Here is a 19079-nt window from a genome sequence, read left to right as displayed (position 1 = left end):
CTAACCATAGCATGAAACATATGGATCCAAATCAGCACCTTACGAAGCAACGCATCAACTAGGGTTTAAGCTTCTGTCACTCTAGCAACCCATCATCTACTTATTACTTCCCAATGCCTTCCTCTAGGCCCAAATAATGGTGAATTGTTATGTAGTCTACGTTCACATAAGACCACTGGAGGGTAGACAAGATACATCTCATCAAAATATCAAACGAATACCAAATTCACATGACTACTAATAGCAAGACTTCTCCCTTGTCCTCAGGAACAAACGTAACTACTCACAAAGCATAAACATGTTCATAATCAGAGGGGTATTAATATGCATATAGGATCTAAACATATGATCTCCCACCAATTAAACCAACTAGCATCAACTACAAGGAGTAATTAACACTACTAGCAACCTACTAGCACCAATCCCAGACTTGGAGACAAAAATATGATACAAGAGATGAACTAGGGTTTTGAGATGGGATGATGCTGATGAAGATGTTGATGGAGATTGCCCTCTCCCGATGAGAGGAGCGTTGGTGATGACGATGTCAATGATTTCCCCCTCCGGCGGGAAGTTTCCCCCGCAGAACAGCTCTGCCGGAGCTATAGATTGGATCCGCCAAGGTTCCGCCTCGTGGCGGCGGAGTTTCGTCCCAAGGAGAAGATGGTCATCGGAGAGCCACCAGGGGGCCCATGAGGTAGGGGGCGTGCCCTGGGGGGCCCACCCTCGTGAGCAGGGTGTGTGCCCCCTGGTCTTCATCTTTGGCGAGGATTTTTCATTATTTATTATAAGGTGTTCCGTGGAGTTTCAGGACTTTTGGAGTTGTGCAGAATAGGTCTCTAATATTTGCTCCTTCTCCAGCCCAGAATTCTAGCTGCCGGCATTCTCCCTCCTTATGTAAACCTTGTAAAGTAAGATAGAAGAGCCATAAGTATTGTGACATAATGTGAAATAACAGCCCATAATGCAATAAATATCGATATAAAAGCATGATGGAAAATGGACGTATCACTTATAAGCTTGTTTGGCTTTTTGTTGTTTGAGCTCTTTTCTCATGCAATGTTTCACGAACCAAGATAGCAATTGTGTATGCGATGACAACCTTGTGACACAAGAGATGATACCAAGATATGCACCAATGATATATGTATTCTATGGGAAGTATGATCAGTAATGTTCACAAGTCACATTGCCAGCAATACTCAAAGGCTAGTCTCGATGGGTAAGCGACGCAAAAGAGTAAGGCTACGATGGCTATCAATGTAATGGAAAGAATGGTGTATCACTATACCAAGACGAGTTTACCGTTTGATGTTGGTTGTTTGTAAGCAAGAAACGGTTGATGGTGTGAAAAATGGTGAGGTGGTCGTTGTCGATGACGCGTCTGTGGCGAACATGAGCGGCGGTGATGTCGATGTCGAACCGTACCTAAATAGCCGAAACACAATAGGACACGGAACCGCAACTCAAATTCTCAAGACGAAACTGGACAAAATTGTCGGCCTTGGTAGTGGTAAGTGATGGTGGTGTATGTGGTATATGGCGGTGCTATCCGAAACTGGTGGTGGTATGCGTAAGTGTATGTGGGCACCGGAACAAAATTTGGGGAAACTTGGACGGAAAACGGGGCGGTGGAATGGAAGTGGTGCTGCCAGGGGCCGGATGTCCGAGACTTGATGGCCGGATGTATGAGGTAGCCGGATGTCCGGGCTGTCGGGCCGGATGTCCGGGCTCTGGATTCGTGGACGAACTCAATGAACTTCGTGTGGAGAGATCAAATCCGGGGCAAAATTTGTGGGAATCTGTGGATGGAAATTGGGGAAAAGGTGAGGAAAAGCTAGATCTACGTGCAACACATGAAATCCGCGGATCAAATCACAAAAAATGGGGGCTTTTTGTGGGGAATTTTCGAATTAGGGATAAAATCAACAAAATAAGGCTAGAAAACACAACGTGGCTATAGATACCAAGATGATGTAGGGTGGAACCCTAGATGGCCGATCTTTCATGAAAGGAGCGGATCCCGCGAAGAACACAAGGAACACGAGGGGAAAACACAAAGGGGAACACAAGAGAAACACTCAAACCAACTAGATCCGGTCACACATGTGCTAGATTCTCGAAACACAAAGGGAGATACACGATCCAAAGTCAACAAGGGACGATACAAGGGGTAACCGGTTCTTCTCCGTGAGGAGGTCTTGATGGGGCTGCCCAAAAGGGGGTCTTGAATCCAAGATGGATCTTCTCTGTAGAGGGGCCATGGTCTCTCTCAAGGAGTAGATCCGATATGGATGAGGGAGGCTCTATCTCTGAAGTGAGCTATCACAACACTAACCCTAAAACGTAGGTAGGAGATGAGTATATATATTCTAGGTGGGCGAAGGGGTACACGGGCCTCAGGCCCTTACACTGTGGGCAGACAGGGGAGGCCGGATGTCCGGGCGTCGGACCGGATGTGCGGGCTTTCACGCGGGGCCGGATGTCCGAGCTAGAGTGGCCGGATGTCCGGGCTAGAGTGGCTGGCCTTGTTGATCTCGGGTTCGGTGGTATCCAGATATCCGGGCTGGAGGTCGGATTTCCGAGAGCTCGGGAAGGGTCGAATGTCCGGGCTGGCGGGGCCGGATGTCCGGGGCCTGTAGATGCTTGGCGGATGTGCAGCTGTGGTGGACGATGCTCCTGGGGCCGGATGTCCGGGGTCGTGGCCGGATGTCCGGGGCCTGGGAGGTGTTCTTGACTCCTTCCGTTGGTTCTCTTCATCCGTGAACTTGGGGACTTGTACGTCTTCACGTGCATCTTCAGGAGTGTCCTCTTGATACCTAATCATGCATAATATCTTGGACTTAGGTAGTAGCCTTGTCTCGAGTGGATCATATGTGATATCACTAAGGAAAGAAGTCACCTCATTCTCGAGAGCTCTAGCTCGTGCTCGTGTCATGGGTCCTCTTGGCACTTGATGAGACAATGGTAGGTCCATAGGGATGACCATAGTATGCTCCACATCACGAAGCCTTGCCGGGGTAATCTGGCCTTGTCCCTCAGGTGCAGCCTCAACCCGACCGGGCTCTCCTTCCTAGCAAGGGGGGCTTCCCTGAGGTGATCTCCTTTCAACTTGATCTTCTTAATGCTCTCCTTGATATCACGAACAGCGGTTTCTCTAGCTTATCTCATGACATGCATAGATACCTAATGTATGAACGACTTTACGGCTGTGCGTGAGTCCAGGCAGCAAAAGTAAATGTTTGCTGCACCGACATGAGCCCCTGGGCCTGGTCTATACATGCTGCTGGGCATCGTAGGGGTAGGCCCAAACAACGCACAAGCCAGCATACTGACCTTGCCGCGGCGGGTGCCCGTGTTTTTGAGATCTTCTTTGCTTCTTATTAACCTAGAATTGGGTTAATATCCGGGTCTCCCACGAGGCTTGCAGTGTCCGAATGACGTGGGTTCACCCATGTAGTAGGCCAGAGGACACCCATGTTCATGGGGGTTAATTACGATGCCCACGCGTGAACCTTGGGTAATTGCCATTTCACTTCACCCACTACGCCTGTCGTTTCTGCCACGCGCGATGCATGCATTGCGCGGGGTTGGTGGTGGATGCGCAGGGTGCGGGAACTTGTGCCTACCTTGGCAAGAGATGCAGCGCCCTGGATTGGCATAAAGGGGCGGCCGACGAATCTAGACGCCATGAGAGGTGCAGATAGGACGGATTGGGGAGTGGGGCGGTCGCCCCAGAGTAGTGGAGAGCTAGCCTCCCGCGTCGCTCCACTATAAAAGGGAGCAGGAGGTGGACGGTGATGCTCATCCATATACCTCCTCCTTCTTTCTTTTTTCACTTCCACCATGATAAGAGGATAGCGACAACGACGACGAGGACACTGATGGTGACGACGGCGACGAGGAGCTCCCGGTCGTCAACCAAGAAGACAATGACTCGGACTCTAGTTGAGCGCCGGACGCACCATCACCGTCAGCTAGGCGCCGGTAGCACCACCATCTGCAACTGGACCCCGGTTGGCAGAGCGATTTGCCCGGGGCGCTTGGCCTAGTCATCACCGCTTCCTCCAGCTAGTCCCCGGCAGGCTTCCTCGTGGACTCGGGCCTCGTCTTCCCTGCCGGTGTCCCTGTCGAGCCATGTCCCTCTAGTCCTAGCGGGGGTGACAAGGGCATCGCCTAGCCACTCTCCCCGTCCCCGGCCTATTCTTCCTTGCTGGGGTGGTGCCCTCCTGACCTTGTCAGGCTACGTCCCGCTGGTCCTGACGCGGTCGGGCTGGGCTTCTGCCCAGGCGCTCCTTTTGCCCTCTTTCCTTCTCGATGCAACTCCTAGGAAGAGAGGGACAATAAAGGCATTATGGGGCACTTATCTTTTTTTGAATCAAAAGACGTAGACACTTGCCCAAATTTAGTTAAAACTGTGTAATCCTTCATCCATGTTTGTACTTCGTATGATCTGTACTTGTTTATCTATGTATTAATGGAAAGAGCACTTGTCGGGTACTTGTGCATGCATCGAACATGCTTAAGGACGAACCTCCAATACTTCCAAGTAAACAAAGTTTTCCGACAAGACACCTTGCCGGCCCTCATTACAGATGCTACTAAACCTCATTCGATGTACTCAAAAGCGGGTTAGGAGCATATACGAAGGAAGCCTCTCATTAACCTCTCCAATCATGGCTACAACCAACCTTGTTTAGTAGACTCGAACCAACGGCCTCCTCGCCGCCGCCGAGCTCCGCCCCCGCCCTGGCCCCAGCCCGAGCTGGCCTCAAGCTCGTCGGCGTCTCCCCGACCTCCGCCATGGAGGGATCCGGCGCCCCACGGCCCGATCCACCCGTTTCCTCGCTCGCTGGAGCCGGCGTCGACTCCGCCACCGTTGTTGGCCCGGCCCTGGACGGCCTTGTCTTGGGTCGATCCTGTTCTCCCATCCAATCAGCGCGGCTGCACCATCTCGTCCTCGGGACTACAAGATGCACTTTTCCCGCGAGGTTGTTTTTCTAACAAGTCCTAGGAAATCTTTCTCATATATGCATTTTGTGGAGCTTGTATCTTTGTGCATGTTGATCCGATGGGGATGATTTATGTATGTGAATTGATCTACCCTCTGTGCTCTTCATGATGGTGGTTGTTTCATTCATGTTAGGGTTCATCTACATGTCATATTCTTCGTTGCAAAAGTGCATCCTGATGTTAAGTGTTGCTAACTACAGAAAACTGTTATAACATTCAAACTTGCCATGATGGTTGCCACTAATCCATTGCTCATATGCATCTGAATCATTCTTGTGGTTTTCTCTATGTGATGTGTACTATGATGCCATGCCCTTGGTTGCCATGTAGGGTTGTTGTAGCATGTCTCTTTCTTGCTCTAAAGTTGCCATCATGGTAAAATTGTCAATCTATTAACAGAACGTTCCATTTCATGAAAATCATAGTAATTAATCTATGCATCATATGAAGTTGTGCCCATGGACTAAGTTGGATATTGCCAGTCTACTACATGCCCATGTCATCCACATAAATGTTAAATTGCTATGCTTGCTATTATATGCCTCTCAAATTAGCATCATAATGTTAATGTTTGTGTTCCCAGATTTTTGAATTCATGGTTGCATATTGCTTTGATGATTACCATGAACCTGTTGCTCCTATGTATATGCCATGTTGTGTGATTTGAGCTCCATGATATGGGTTAGCATGCTATGCTAGTTGATGCCATCTTCTAGTGATATCCATTGTATGATGTTGCTCTTCTATATGATGCTTGATGTATTCATATGGCAATTGTATGCCTTTGTAAGTATCCCCAGTTGTGTTGTATACGGTACGATGTAATGATATCCACCTTGCAAAAGCGTCTTCAATATGAAGCTCTATCCTTGGTGGGACCTTCGAGCTCCTCTCGGATAGGATCGCATATTGGGCGTGATAGGTACCTCAGAAGTCCGTGAAGAAAACGGGAATCCACATCGCAACAAAAATAAGCATCGTCACAATGGTGGTGTAACCAAGGATATAGCAGTGCATGCTGGATTTAGTAACTCCAAAGCCGGTTAGCAGAAGAAACTCTGTAAAGGGAACAGGGATGACCCAACCGCAATCGACAAAATCCTAGATAAGCCTTGCCAGATCCATGGCACCCCGGATAAACCTGCTAACCACACCAACTGTTGGGTGATAAAATAGGCAGGCAAGCTCACAACCGAGAAGCAAGACAAGGGCCCCCGTAGCGAGGACGATGATGAGCCTCATGGGCCGAACAATGGAGGCCAGAAGCAGTTTCCTCTTGAGGTAAAAACGGTGAACATGATCTACACCACACATATAGCTAACAAGGAGAGGAAGCGCACACTCCGGGACATCTACACCGTAGAGCTGGTAGCCGCGAAATGCAAGCCATGGTCAGCATGTCCGATCACCTTCGACCGCAGGGACCATCCGACCAGTATCTTATGTAGAACCCTAGTTGCCCCATCTTTCATGATTGGAGCGAATCCTGCGAAGAACACGAGGGGAAACACTCAAACCAACAAGATTCAATTACACATGTGCTAGATCCTCGAAACACAAAGAGATACATGATCCATGACCCACGATCAACAAAGGATGATACAAGTAGCAAGTTCTTCTCCATGACGAGGTCTCGAGGGGTTTTCCCATGAGGGGTCTTGAATCCACTTGGGGGATCTTCTCCGTAGAGATCGTGAACTCGATGGAGAAGGGATCAAGTGGAGAGCAAAGCTCTATCTCAAATGAGCTACTACTTTGCTAGCCCTAAGATGGTGGAGGTGGAGGAGTATATACAGTCTAGGGCCACAAAGGGGTAAGTGAGGGGAGAAACAGGTACGTGGGCCTTGTCCCAAGTGTTTGCGCGCAGGCAGGGCCGGAAGTTCCCAGCACAGCCGGATGGTCCGGGCATCGAAGTTTCTGTGCGATGGTCTGGGCATGGTCCGGGCTATCCAGAGAGTTGGCACGGTCCCGGACGACATTGGTGTAGCAGGGCCAAAAGTTCCGGGATGGCCAGAAGTTCTGGGCAGGCTCCAGGCTGGATAGAGAGTTGGCCCGTCCGAGCGTCGCCTGAAGTGTCAAGGGTAGGAGGTTCCGGGCTGTGGCCAAAAGTTCTGGCCTTAGCAGGAACTCTGCACAAGTATTGGCGCTCTCCATTCTTCCTCCTTTAGTCCTTGGTTCCTATGCACACGTAGTGTCTTTGCATTAGGTAGCAACCATGTCTCGCATAAATGGAAAGGGGAAGGACTTAGGAATGAGTTCACCTTTTGTCCAATGGTGTATGCTTGAGGTCAAGGTCTCCTCGTGTATATGGGGATGATCGTAGAATGCTCTGCATCATACCCCCCCCCCCCCCCCCGGGAAAGATCCGAGCTTGGATCATGAACCTCATCACCATGGAAATGGTTGTCGTGGACAAACTTGTAGGTGGACGGAGTTGAAGACATGGCGCAATACAAGTAGTCCAAGGTGTCTCCGGAGCGGCATACACGCAAAAGGAGCAAACACAAATGAAACTCAGAAATACAATGGTTAGCGCACACAAGGTGTCCATGAAGCATGAGTTCGCTTGATAAGATTGTTCGTACAAGGCAAATGAAGCTTAGCAAGATGATATAGAATGATTTGTAAAGCATTCATGTGGTCAAATTCATTCATAGTATGCACAAAGGTGTTGTGAATGTGATAAATTTGACTCTTGTGTAAAATGATGCCATAATGGGATGGTTTATCAAAAGCATGAACATAGCAATGGAATCTCAATATGATTATGTTATCCTGCATTTGATGGTGGGCAATGTAATCATGATGTATGAATACGCCATTAAGTAAGATCACAACAAATTTGCTAAGAAAGTGCACAAGCTCATATATCACGGATGACATAGAAATACAAGATGCAACAAGGCAATCATAATGTGAGTCAATCCATGCATAAGATGCAAATTTGTTATGGGTGGTGTGCTACGTCTCGAGCTAGCGTTGGTTTTCCCCGAAGAGGAGGGGGTGATGCAGCACAGTAGCGTAAGTATTTCCCTCAGTTTTTGAGAACCAAGGTATCAATCCAGTAGGAGGTCACGCACAAGTCCCTCGTACCTGCACAAAACGGTAGCAACTCGCAACTAACGCTTAGGGGTTGTCAATCCCTTCACGGTCACTTATGAGAGTGAGATCTGATAGAGATAATATTTTTGGTATTTTTGGTATAAAGATGCAAAGTGAAAAGTAAAAGAAAAACAAGTAAAATAAATTAATGGAGATTGATATGATGAGAATAGACCCGAGGGCCATAGGTTTCACTAGTGGCTTCTCTCAAGAGCACAGATATTCTACGGTGGGTGAACAAATTACTGTTGAGCAATTGATAGAATTTAGCATAGTTATGAGGTTATCTAGGTATGATCATGTATATAGGCATCACGTCCGTGACAAGTAGACCGACTCTTGCCTGCATCTACTACTATTACTCCACTCATCGACCGCTATCCAGCATGCATCTGGAGTATTAAGTTAAAAACAGAGTAATGCCTTAAGCAAGATGACATGATGTAGAGCAATAAATTCATGCAATATGACAAATACCCCATCTTGTTATCCTCGATGGCAACAATACAATACGTGCCTTGCAACTCTTTCTGTCACTGAGTAAGGACACCGCAAGATTGAACCCAAAGCTAAGCACTTCTCCCATTGCAAGAACTACCAATCTAGTTGGCCAAACCAAATGGATAATTCGAAGAGACTTGCAAAGATAACTCAATCATACATAAAAGAATTCAGAGAAGATTCAAATATTATTCATAGATAAGTTGGATCATAAACCCACAATTCATCGGTCTCAACAAACACACCGCAAAAAGAAGATTACATCAAATAGATCTCCACGAGAGAGCGGGAGAACATTGTATTGAGATCCAAAAAGAGAGAAGAAGCCATCTAGCTAATAGCTATGGACCCGAAGGTTGAAGTAAACTACTCACACTTCATCGGAAGGGCTATGGTGTTGATGTAGAAGCCCTCCGTGATGGATTCCCTCTTCGGCGGAGCTCCGGAACAGGCCCCAAGATGGGATCTCGTGGATACATGAAGTTGCGGCGGTGGAATTAGGTTTTTTGGCTCCATCTTTGGTCTAATGGGGGTACGTAGGTATATATAGGAGGAAGGAGCACGTCGGTAGAGCTCCGAGGGGCCGACGAGGCAGGGGGGCGCGCCCAAGGGGCGCCCTCCACCCTCGTGACCTCCCTGGAAACTTCTTGGAGTAGGGTCCAAGTCTCCCGGATCACGTTCGGTGAGAAGATCACGTTCCCGAAGGTTTCATTCCATTTGGACTCCGTTTGATATTTTGTTTCCTCGAAATACTGAAATAGGCAAAAAACAGCAATTCTGGGCTGGGCCTCCGGTTAATAGGTTAGTCCCAAAAATAATATAAAAGTGGAAAATAAAGCCCAATATAGTCCAAAACAGTAGATAAAGTAGCATGGAGCAATCAAAAATTATAGATACGTTGGAGATGCATCAGGCATCCCCAAGCTTAATTCCTGCTCGTCCTCGTGTAGGTAAATGATAAAAAGAGAATTTTTGATGCGGAGTGATACTTTGGCATAATTTCAATGTAAATCTTCTTAATCATGGTATGAATATTCAGATCCGAAAGGTTCAAGACAAAAGTTCATATTGACATAAAAAATGATAATACTTCAAGCATACTAATCAAACAATTATGTCATCTCAAAATAACATGGCCAAAGGAAGTTCATCCCTACAAAATCATATAGTTAGGCTATGCTTCATTTTCATCACACAAAGATGTTCCCAACTTCTATACCCCCGATGACAAGCCAAGCAATTGTTTCATACTCAAATAATCTCAAACTTTTTCAACCTTCACGCAATACATGAGCGCGAGCCATGGACATAGCACTATGGGTGGTATAGAATATGATGATGGGGATTGTATGGAGAAGACAAAAAAGGAGAAAGTCTCACATCAACGAGGCTAATCAATGAGCTATGGAGATTCCCATCAATTGATGTTAATGCAAGGAGTAGGGATTGCCATGCAACGGATGCACTAGAGCTAAGAATGCTCAACAAAAGAAAACTAGTGGGTGTGCATCCAACTTGCTTGCTCATGAAGACCTAGGGCATTTTGAGGAAGCCCATCATTGGAATATACAAGCCAAGTTCTATAATGAAAAATTCCCACTAGTATGAACAAGAAAACTTATGAGACTCACTATATGAAATCATGGTGCTACTTTGAAGCACAATATATGAGACTCACTACATGAAGAACAAGGTGCTACTTTGAAGCACAAGTGTGGAAAAAGAGATAGTAGCATTGCCCTTTTTATTTTCTCCTTCTTTTTTTTGGGCCTTTCTTTTTTTCTTTTTGGCCTTTCTCATTTTTTTTATTGGGCAATGCTCTAATAGTGATGATCATCACACTTCTATTGATTACAACATAATGATTACAGCTCGATACTAGAACAAGATATGACTCTATATGAATGCCTTCGGCGGTGTGCCGACATAGTGCAATGAATCAAGAGTGACATGTATGAAAAATAATGCATGGTGGCTTTGCCACAAATATGATGTCAACTACAAGATCATGCAATGGCAATATGACAAAAGTAAAGCATGTCATGATGATGATGATGATGATGATGGAAGTTGCATGGCAATATATCTCGGAATGGCTATGGAAATGCCATGATAGGTAGGTATGGTGGCTGTTTTGAGGAAGATATAGAGAGGTTTATGTGTGAAAGAGCGTATCATATCATGGGGTTTGGATGCACCGGCGAAGTTTGCACCAACTCTCAATGTGAGAAAGGGCAATGCACGGTACCGAAGAGGCTAGCAAATGGCGGAAAGGTAAAAGTGCGTATAATCCATGGACTCAACATTAGTCAAAAGAACTCATATACTTATTGCAAAAATTTAGAAGTCATCAAAAATCAAGTACTACACGCATGCTCCTAGGGGGATAGATTGGTAGGAAAAGACCATCGCTCGTCCCCGACCGCCACTCATAAGGATGCACAAGCCAGGTACACTTCATGCTTCAAATTTGTTACACAACTTTAACCATACGTGCATGCTACGGGACTTGCTAACTTCAACACAAGTATTTATCAAATTCACAACTACTCAACTAGCACGACTATGATATTATCACCTCCATATCTCAAGACAATTATCAAGCATCAAACTTATCTTAGTATTCAACCCACTAAAAAGAAAGTTTCACATATCTTGAATACCAAGTATATTAACATTAAGCAAATTACCATGCTATTAACGACTCTCAAAATAATCTAAGTGAAGCATAGGAGATCAAGTTTCTTTAAAACAAACCACCACCGTGCTCTAAAAGATCTAAGTGAAGCACTAGAGCAAAAATTATCACGCTCAAAAAGATATAAGTGAAGCACATAGAGTAAACTATCAAGTTTCAATTCATACATGGCTCTCTCAAAAGGTGTGTACAGCAAGGATGATTGTGGTAGACTAACAAGCAAAGACACAAATAATACAAGACGCTCCAAGCAAAACACATATCATGTGGTGAATAAAAATATAGCTCCAAGTAAATTACCGATGGAAGTGGAAGAAAGAGGGGATGCCTTCCGAGGCATCCCCAAGCTTTGACTTTTTGGTGTCCTTGGATTATCTTGGGGGTGCCATGGGCATCACCAATCTTAGGCTCTTGCCACTCCTTGTTCCATAATCCATCAAAAAGAATTCACCCAAAACTTGAAAACTTCACAACACAAAACTCAATAGAAATCTCGTGAGCTCCGTTAGAGAAAGAAAACAAAAGACTACTTTAAGGTAATGTAGTGAACTTGTTCTTTATTTGTATTGGTGTTAAACATACTGTATTCCAACTTCTCTATGGTTTATAAACTATTTTACTAGCCATAGATTCATCAAAATAAGCAAACAACACACGCAAAACAGAATCTGTCAAAAACAGAACAGTCTGTAGTAATCTGTTACTAACGCAAACTTCTCGAACCTAAAAAATTCTACCAAAATTAGACGACCTGGGCAATTTGTTTATTGATCAGCAGCAATTGGAATCACTATTTTATCACGTTCTGGTGATTTTTGACAATTCTGGCACTGAGCGCAAAGATTCTGGAAATTACAGCAAGATCAAATAACTATCTTCCAAGAAGATCTAATAGGTTTAACTTGGCACAAACACTAATTAAAAGATAAAACCACATATAAACAGAATCTAGATGGATTATTTATTCCTAAACAGAACCAAAAACAAAAAACACAAAATAAAATTGGGTTGCCTCCCAACAAGCGCTATCGTTTAACGCCCCTAGCTAGGCATAAAAGCAAGGATAGATCTAGGTATTGCCATCTTTGGTAGGCAATTCATAAGTGGCTCTCATGATAGATTCATATGGTAATTTTATTTTCTTTCTAGGAAAGTTTTCCATGCCCTTCTTTAAGGGAAATTGGAATTTAATATTCCCTTCCTTCATATCAATAATTGCACCAATCGTTCTAAGGAAAGGTCTACCAAGAATAATAGGACATGAAGGATTGCAATCTATATCAAGAACGATAAAATCTACGGGCACATAATTCCTATTTGAAATAATAAGAACATCATTAATTCTTCCCATAGGCTTTTTAATAGTGGAATCCGCAAGATGCAAGTTTAGAGAGCAATCATCAAAGTCACGGAAATCTAGCAAATCACACAAAGCTTTGGGGATAGTAGAGACACTAGCACCCAAATCACACAAAGCATAAAACTCGTAATTTTTAATTTTAATCTTAATTGTAGGTTCCCACTCATCATGGAGTTTTCTAGGGATAGAAACTTTCAACTCAAGCTTTTCTTCATAAGATTGCATTAAGGCGTCAACAATGTGTTCGGTAAAGGCCTTATTTCGACTATAAGCATGAGGAGAATTTAACACGGATTGCAACAAGGAAATACAATCAATTAAAGAGCAATTCTCATAGTTAAATTCCTTGAGATCCAAAATAGTGGGTTTAGCAATATCTAGATTTTTATTTCTTTCAATCCCTTTTTTATCAATTTCATCATCAGGATCTAAAAACTCAGAACTCTTAGAACGCCTTCTAGGTAAGGGAAGATCATAATCAGATTCATCAAGATTCATATTGCAAAACAAAGATTTAATAGGGGACACATCAATAACTTTCAGATCTTCATCTTGATTCTCATAGTTATTCGGTTTAGCGGCCATCTTATTGACTAAGGTGGCTTGCATATCCGAAATTTCAGCGGTCATTTTTTCAAGATGAGGAATTTGGGCTCTTACACCATCAAATTATTTGGACATATCATCGAGCTCTTTATTCATATAACTCATAAAACTCTTTTGTTCCTTAAGCTCGTTTCTAAAGAAATTATTATGCTCAAATTGCAAGACCATAAACTTCCTGACATTGTTTTCGATATCTTCTAGCCTTTTAAGGTGAAGATCACCAAAATTAGGTAAGGCCATCATGACGAACAAGCAAACTAACACACGAGCAAACAAAAGGCAAAGGGAAAGAGAGGGCGAATAAAACGGCAAGGGTGAAGTGGGGGAGAGGAAAACGAGAGGCAAATGGCAAATAATGTAATGCGAGAGATAGAGATTGTGATGGGTACTTGGTATGTTGACTTTTGCGTAGGCTTCCCCGGCAATGGCGCCAGAAATGGCTCGTTGACGGGAGAGTAAATCTTGACTTGACTTGGCGTAGGCCTCCCAGGCAACGGCGCCAGAAATGGCTCGTTGACGGGAGAGTAAATCTTGACTTGACTTGGCGTAGGCCTCCCCGGCAACGGCGCCAGAAATCCTTCTTGTTACGTCTCGAGCTAGCGTTGGTTTTCCCCGAAGAGGAGGGGGTGATGCAGCATAGTAGCGTAAGTATTTCCCTCAGTTTTTGAGAACCAAGGTATCAATCCAGTAGGAGGTCACGCACAAGTCCCTTATACCTGCACAAAACGGTAGCAACTCGCAACCAACGCTTAGGGGTGGTCAATCCCTTCACGGTCACTTACGAGAGTGAGATCTGATAGAGATAATATTTTTGGTATTTTTGGTATAAAGATGCAAAGTGAAAAGTAAAAGCAAAACAAGTAAAATAAAGTAATGGAGATTGATATGATGAGAATAGACCCGGGGGCCAAAGGTTTCACTAGTGGCTTCTCTCAAGAGCATAGATATTCTACGGTGGCTGAACAAATTACTGTTGAGAAATTGATAGAATTTAGCATAGTTATGAGGTTATCTAGGTATGATCATGTATATAGGCATCACGTCCGTGACAAGTAGACCGACTCTTGCCTGCATCTACTACTATTACTCCACTCATCGACCGCTATCCAGCATGCATCTAGAGTATTAAGTTAAAAACAGAGTAACGCCTTAAGCAAGATGACATGATGTAGAGGAATAAATTCATGCAATATGATAAATACCCCATCTTGTTATCCTCGATGGCAACAATACAATACGTGCCTTGCAACTCTTTCTGTCACTGAGTAAGGACACCGCAAGATTGAACCCAAAGCTAAGCACTTCTCCCATTGCAAGAACTACCAATCTAGTTGGCCAAACCAAATGGATAATTCGAAGAGACTTGCAAAGATAACTCAATCATACATAAAAGAATTCAGAGAAGATTCAAATATTATTCATAGATAAGTTGGATCATAAACCCACAATTCATCGGTCTCAACAAACACACCGCAAAAAGAAGATTACATCAAATAGATCTCCACGAGAGAGGGGGAGAACATTGTATTGAGATCCAAAAAGAGAGAAGAAGCCATCTAGCTAATAGCTATGGACCCGAAGGTTGAAGTAAACTACTCACACTTCATCGGAAGGGCTATGGTGTTGATGTAGAAGCCCTCCGTGATGGATTCCCTCTTCGGCGGAGCTCCGGAACAGGCCCCAAGATGGGATCTCGTGGATACAGGAAGTTGCGGCGGTGGAATTAGGTTTTTTGGCTCCATCTTTGGTCTAATGGGGGTACGTAGGTATATATAGGAGGAAGGAGCACGTCGGTAGAGCTCCGAGGGGCCCACGAGGCAGGGGGGCGCGCCCAGGGGGCGCCCTCCACCCTCGTGACCTCCCTGGAAACTTCTTGGAGTAGGGTCCAAGTCTCCCGGATCACGTTCGGTGAGAAGATCACGTTCCCGAAGGTTTCATTCCATTTGGACTCCATTTGATATTTTGTTTCCTCGAAATACTGAAATAGGCAAAAAACAGCAATTCTGGGCTGGGCCTCCAGTTAATAGGTTAGTCCCAAAAATAATATAAAAGTGGAAAATAAAGCCCAATATAGTCCAAAACAGTAGATAAAGTAGCATGGAGCAATCAAAAATTATAGATACGTTGGAGACGTATCATGGTGTTGTACCATAGCTCCGTGTCGTGGCACTCCTCAACTCAAAGGTCCATAGGGTCCGTCTCCAATGTTGGTCCTCCATCCAATAGATGTAACATGTAGACAAGAAGAAGGAAACAACAATGAAAGAATGAGCCATCCAATATGTGTATCTGAGGGTGGCTCAAATGGAAGGAGTTCACCTTTAGGAGATTCTCAAGTATGTTGGAGTTGCACATCTTGTATGCCTTCACATAACCAATATGTCTCGTGATGGTAATGCCTCGTGAATCCTTAAAACTTAAAGAACATGACAAACACTCGGAAAAACAAATGTGGTTAGTGCAAATGCAACAACTATCATTCGTGTGGTGAAATACTCAACAAGTGTTTTCATCATGCTTATCATAAGAAAGTATAAGGGAATAGTTCATGGTATGTAGGCATACGATGCTAGAACAACCAAAGAGAAGCTCAATCAAACAAGCATGAATCACAAGTAATATGTCCCAGTCTCCATGAACAATAAGCATAGCAAGTTGGCACTCAATACAAGAGTATATGAGAGATGCAACTAAGGGAGCCAAGTGACAATGATCAATATATATCAGGTGAGAGGCATGAAAATTTATGTCATCAACCCAATGCAATGTGCAATTATGTATCATGGGTGATGCGAAAAAGCAAGCAATGGTAGTAAACAAGTCATGCAAGCTAGTAGTGCCAAGATGCAACATACTAGAAGGAATTATGGCGAACATGTCATGTGTGCAAATAGCGGGCATACATAATGCACATGACTTAGCACACGCACGAAAGCATGATATGAGTAAAGTATCATCATTGTATTGGCAAGAAGTCCAATGTAAATAGCAAAGGAACATCATGACTCTCCCAACACAAGAATCAACAATGGCATGTGGTACATGGTAAACATGGCAATAGCAACAAGGATCTCCACCAAGTATGCAAATACACATAGTGGTAAAATGGTGGCTCATGGGTAAATGCAAACAAGAGTCACAATTGCATGGAAAAGACATAGAAATATGCATAACATGCAAAGCGAACATGATAGAATGGGCATAAGGTAACAAGTGATATATAGCCCATAGCCATGTGAGAGCCAAGTAAAAGAGATGCGCATAGTTCTTGCGCGAAGGGAGCGGTGGTAAGAATACTCCACGGAATCCCAGAGTGATGAGGATATCAATACTATTGTTACACCCACAGCCCCTGCTACTATACATACTGGACCAATTACTAGAGCTCGCGCACGCCAATTAAATTACTAGGTACTTTTGTTTCTTGGTAACGATTCTCATGTTCATGAGAATATGATGCTGCTTAAATTGGATACATTTGTTTTGCTTACAAATGAAGGGCCTAGCTTGGACAAGAAAGATGAACCTTGGAGCAAGTTCAAGCTTGGAGATGATGGCGTGCACAAGGAGAACAAGAACGGAGTTACAAGTGATGATTCCAGGACTTTGAAGCCACCATAATGAGTGAATAAAGCCTTGGACGAAATATACAAGATGCCACTTCATAAATTTCATCCAGAGTCTATCCTAGGTGCCGCGTGACCTTATTTTTAGGCCAGGCCCATGTAATTTCAAAATACTTGATTACAGGCTGTTTTGAGAGTCCATATGTGCGGGGAAACAAGAGTTAGGGTTGGTTTCGGACCCCTCCTCCAAGGGCCACGAAATTCCCCCTCTTTCCTCCATGTATACAGCTCTTAGGGCATCGTTTAGATTTTGGGTTTTGTTTAGATTAAAATTTCGCCATAGCTGCAACTTCGCGTACTTCGTTTGAGTTCAACGACGAGACCAAGATGTCATAGAACCCCACCTTGATCAATAAAGCTTTCATCTTATATTCGCAATATCCAGATTGCAATCTCAGTTTCTTGCTTGTTCTTCGTTTGCTCGCAGGAAACAGACCTTCATGGTCAGGTTGGTCATGCTCCGGCGTGGTCAATAACCCCTCGGAAGTTGGTTTAGCGATTGCTAAGGCACGACGTCTCGCACGTTCGTAGTCGGATCGTTAAGGTCGACTCCCACAAAAAACGATAGCCACCATCTCATCGAAACATTGGGACACCTTTGCCTCTATCAAGTGGTATCAGATTTTCAGGTTGCTTGGTGAGATTTTACAGTTTTTTCGTAGTTTAGATCGAGTCTGTTCTTCATACCTATAGTCCACGAAAAAGCCAAAAAATAGGGTTAGTTCATCCTATCCGAACCAATCTGAGCCTTTGCATAATCTTTTTTGTATTTGCTTTGTTGAATTTGCAGTTGCATCGTCGTGTCAAGTTGCTTGTCTTAGCGTCTAGTCATTTAGAGTTTCGAGTTCTATTCACAAGTTTTCACGTCGCCGCTGCCATATATCACCACCGCATCATCATCATCATCATCATCATCATCATCATCATCATCATCATCATCATCATCATCGCTGCTGCCGTATACCACCACCGCACCAACTTCATCGCCGCTGCCATAAACCACCACCACATATTCACCGCCAATCCGAGTCAATATACGCCACCACCTATTCACCGCCATCACGCCAATCCGAGTCCACCTGCAATATATATCCGCCACCAGTCCGAGTTCCACCAGATTCATCTCTGCCACCAGTCCCAGTTCCACCAGATTCATCTCCGCCACCAGTCCTAGTCCGAGTCCAGTATTTTGGTACTCTGTTTTGGATTTCTAGATCACGCCATACTCCGAGTCGTGACAGAGTAGGACTCCCGAACTTTCGTGCTACGCGCAGTAGAAAAATAGTTCCAAACTCAAAAAAATCTGGCTAGGCAGTTTTTACACCATTTGTAGACTTTTTCGAAAAAAAATTGTTGCGGAGCCAAAAAAAGGAAAAAAGTGAAAAACAAAGTGAAAGAAAGAAAAAAATTCAGAGTGTGCTCCTCCCTTGTTTATGTACAGCGCCGTGATTTTTGTTAGTGTTCTAGGCTCGCGTCTCTAGTACGGTTTAGCCTAGGACCAGCACAGTACCATCGTTGAGGATTTCTTCAAATTTGCATCTCTGAATTGATTATTGCTGACCTTTTTTGCTACCATATTATAAGCCTTCCCAGCTTCACATATATCTACGTCGTACGTTTGACTCTCGCTGGTAATCGCTCTATCCAAGCTTTGAGAGTTTTGACCACAACGGTTGCCGATCACCACCTGCTACTGGGTAAGAACTGGTAAGAATTTGAGATTTGCTTGACGGATTTGTGACACCACACCACCACCATTTTCTAGTAGTTTGTAGGATCACATTCTTCTGTGTTCCTATTGCTGCTAACCATGGCAGGATCACAAGTCGATGAGACTGACTGGAAGAACATGACGAATAAGGAGTTGCATGATAAATTTCAGCAAATGATGACTGAAAAGTTGCAAGATGTCCTGAACAATTTTGAAGAGGCCATGGATAAGATAACTGGCTTTGAGAAGAGGTTCGAAACAAAGCTCGATAACAAATTTAATGAACTTCTTGCGCGTCTTCCTGAACCACCACCGGCCGCACCTGCCGCACCTCTGCAACAACAACAACAACAACAACAACACCCTCCGCCGAGCGAGTCATGTCCCTCTTGAGCCTGGCCAAACTGTTGGTGCTGTTGTTGATACTTCTGTGGCTCCTACTGCTGATGCAGAGGAGGATCA

This window comes from Triticum urartu, chromosome 5A, assembly GCF_056163025.1.
Source record: "Triticum urartu cultivar PI428250 chromosome 5A, HENAU_Tu73, whole genome shotgun sequence".
NCBI classification, from domain to species: Eukaryota; Viridiplantae; Streptophyta; class Magnoliopsida; order Poales; family Poaceae; genus Triticum; species Triticum urartu.
The sequence above is the reverse complement of the archived record's forward strand: the minus strand, read 5'-3'. Positions refer to the sequence as shown.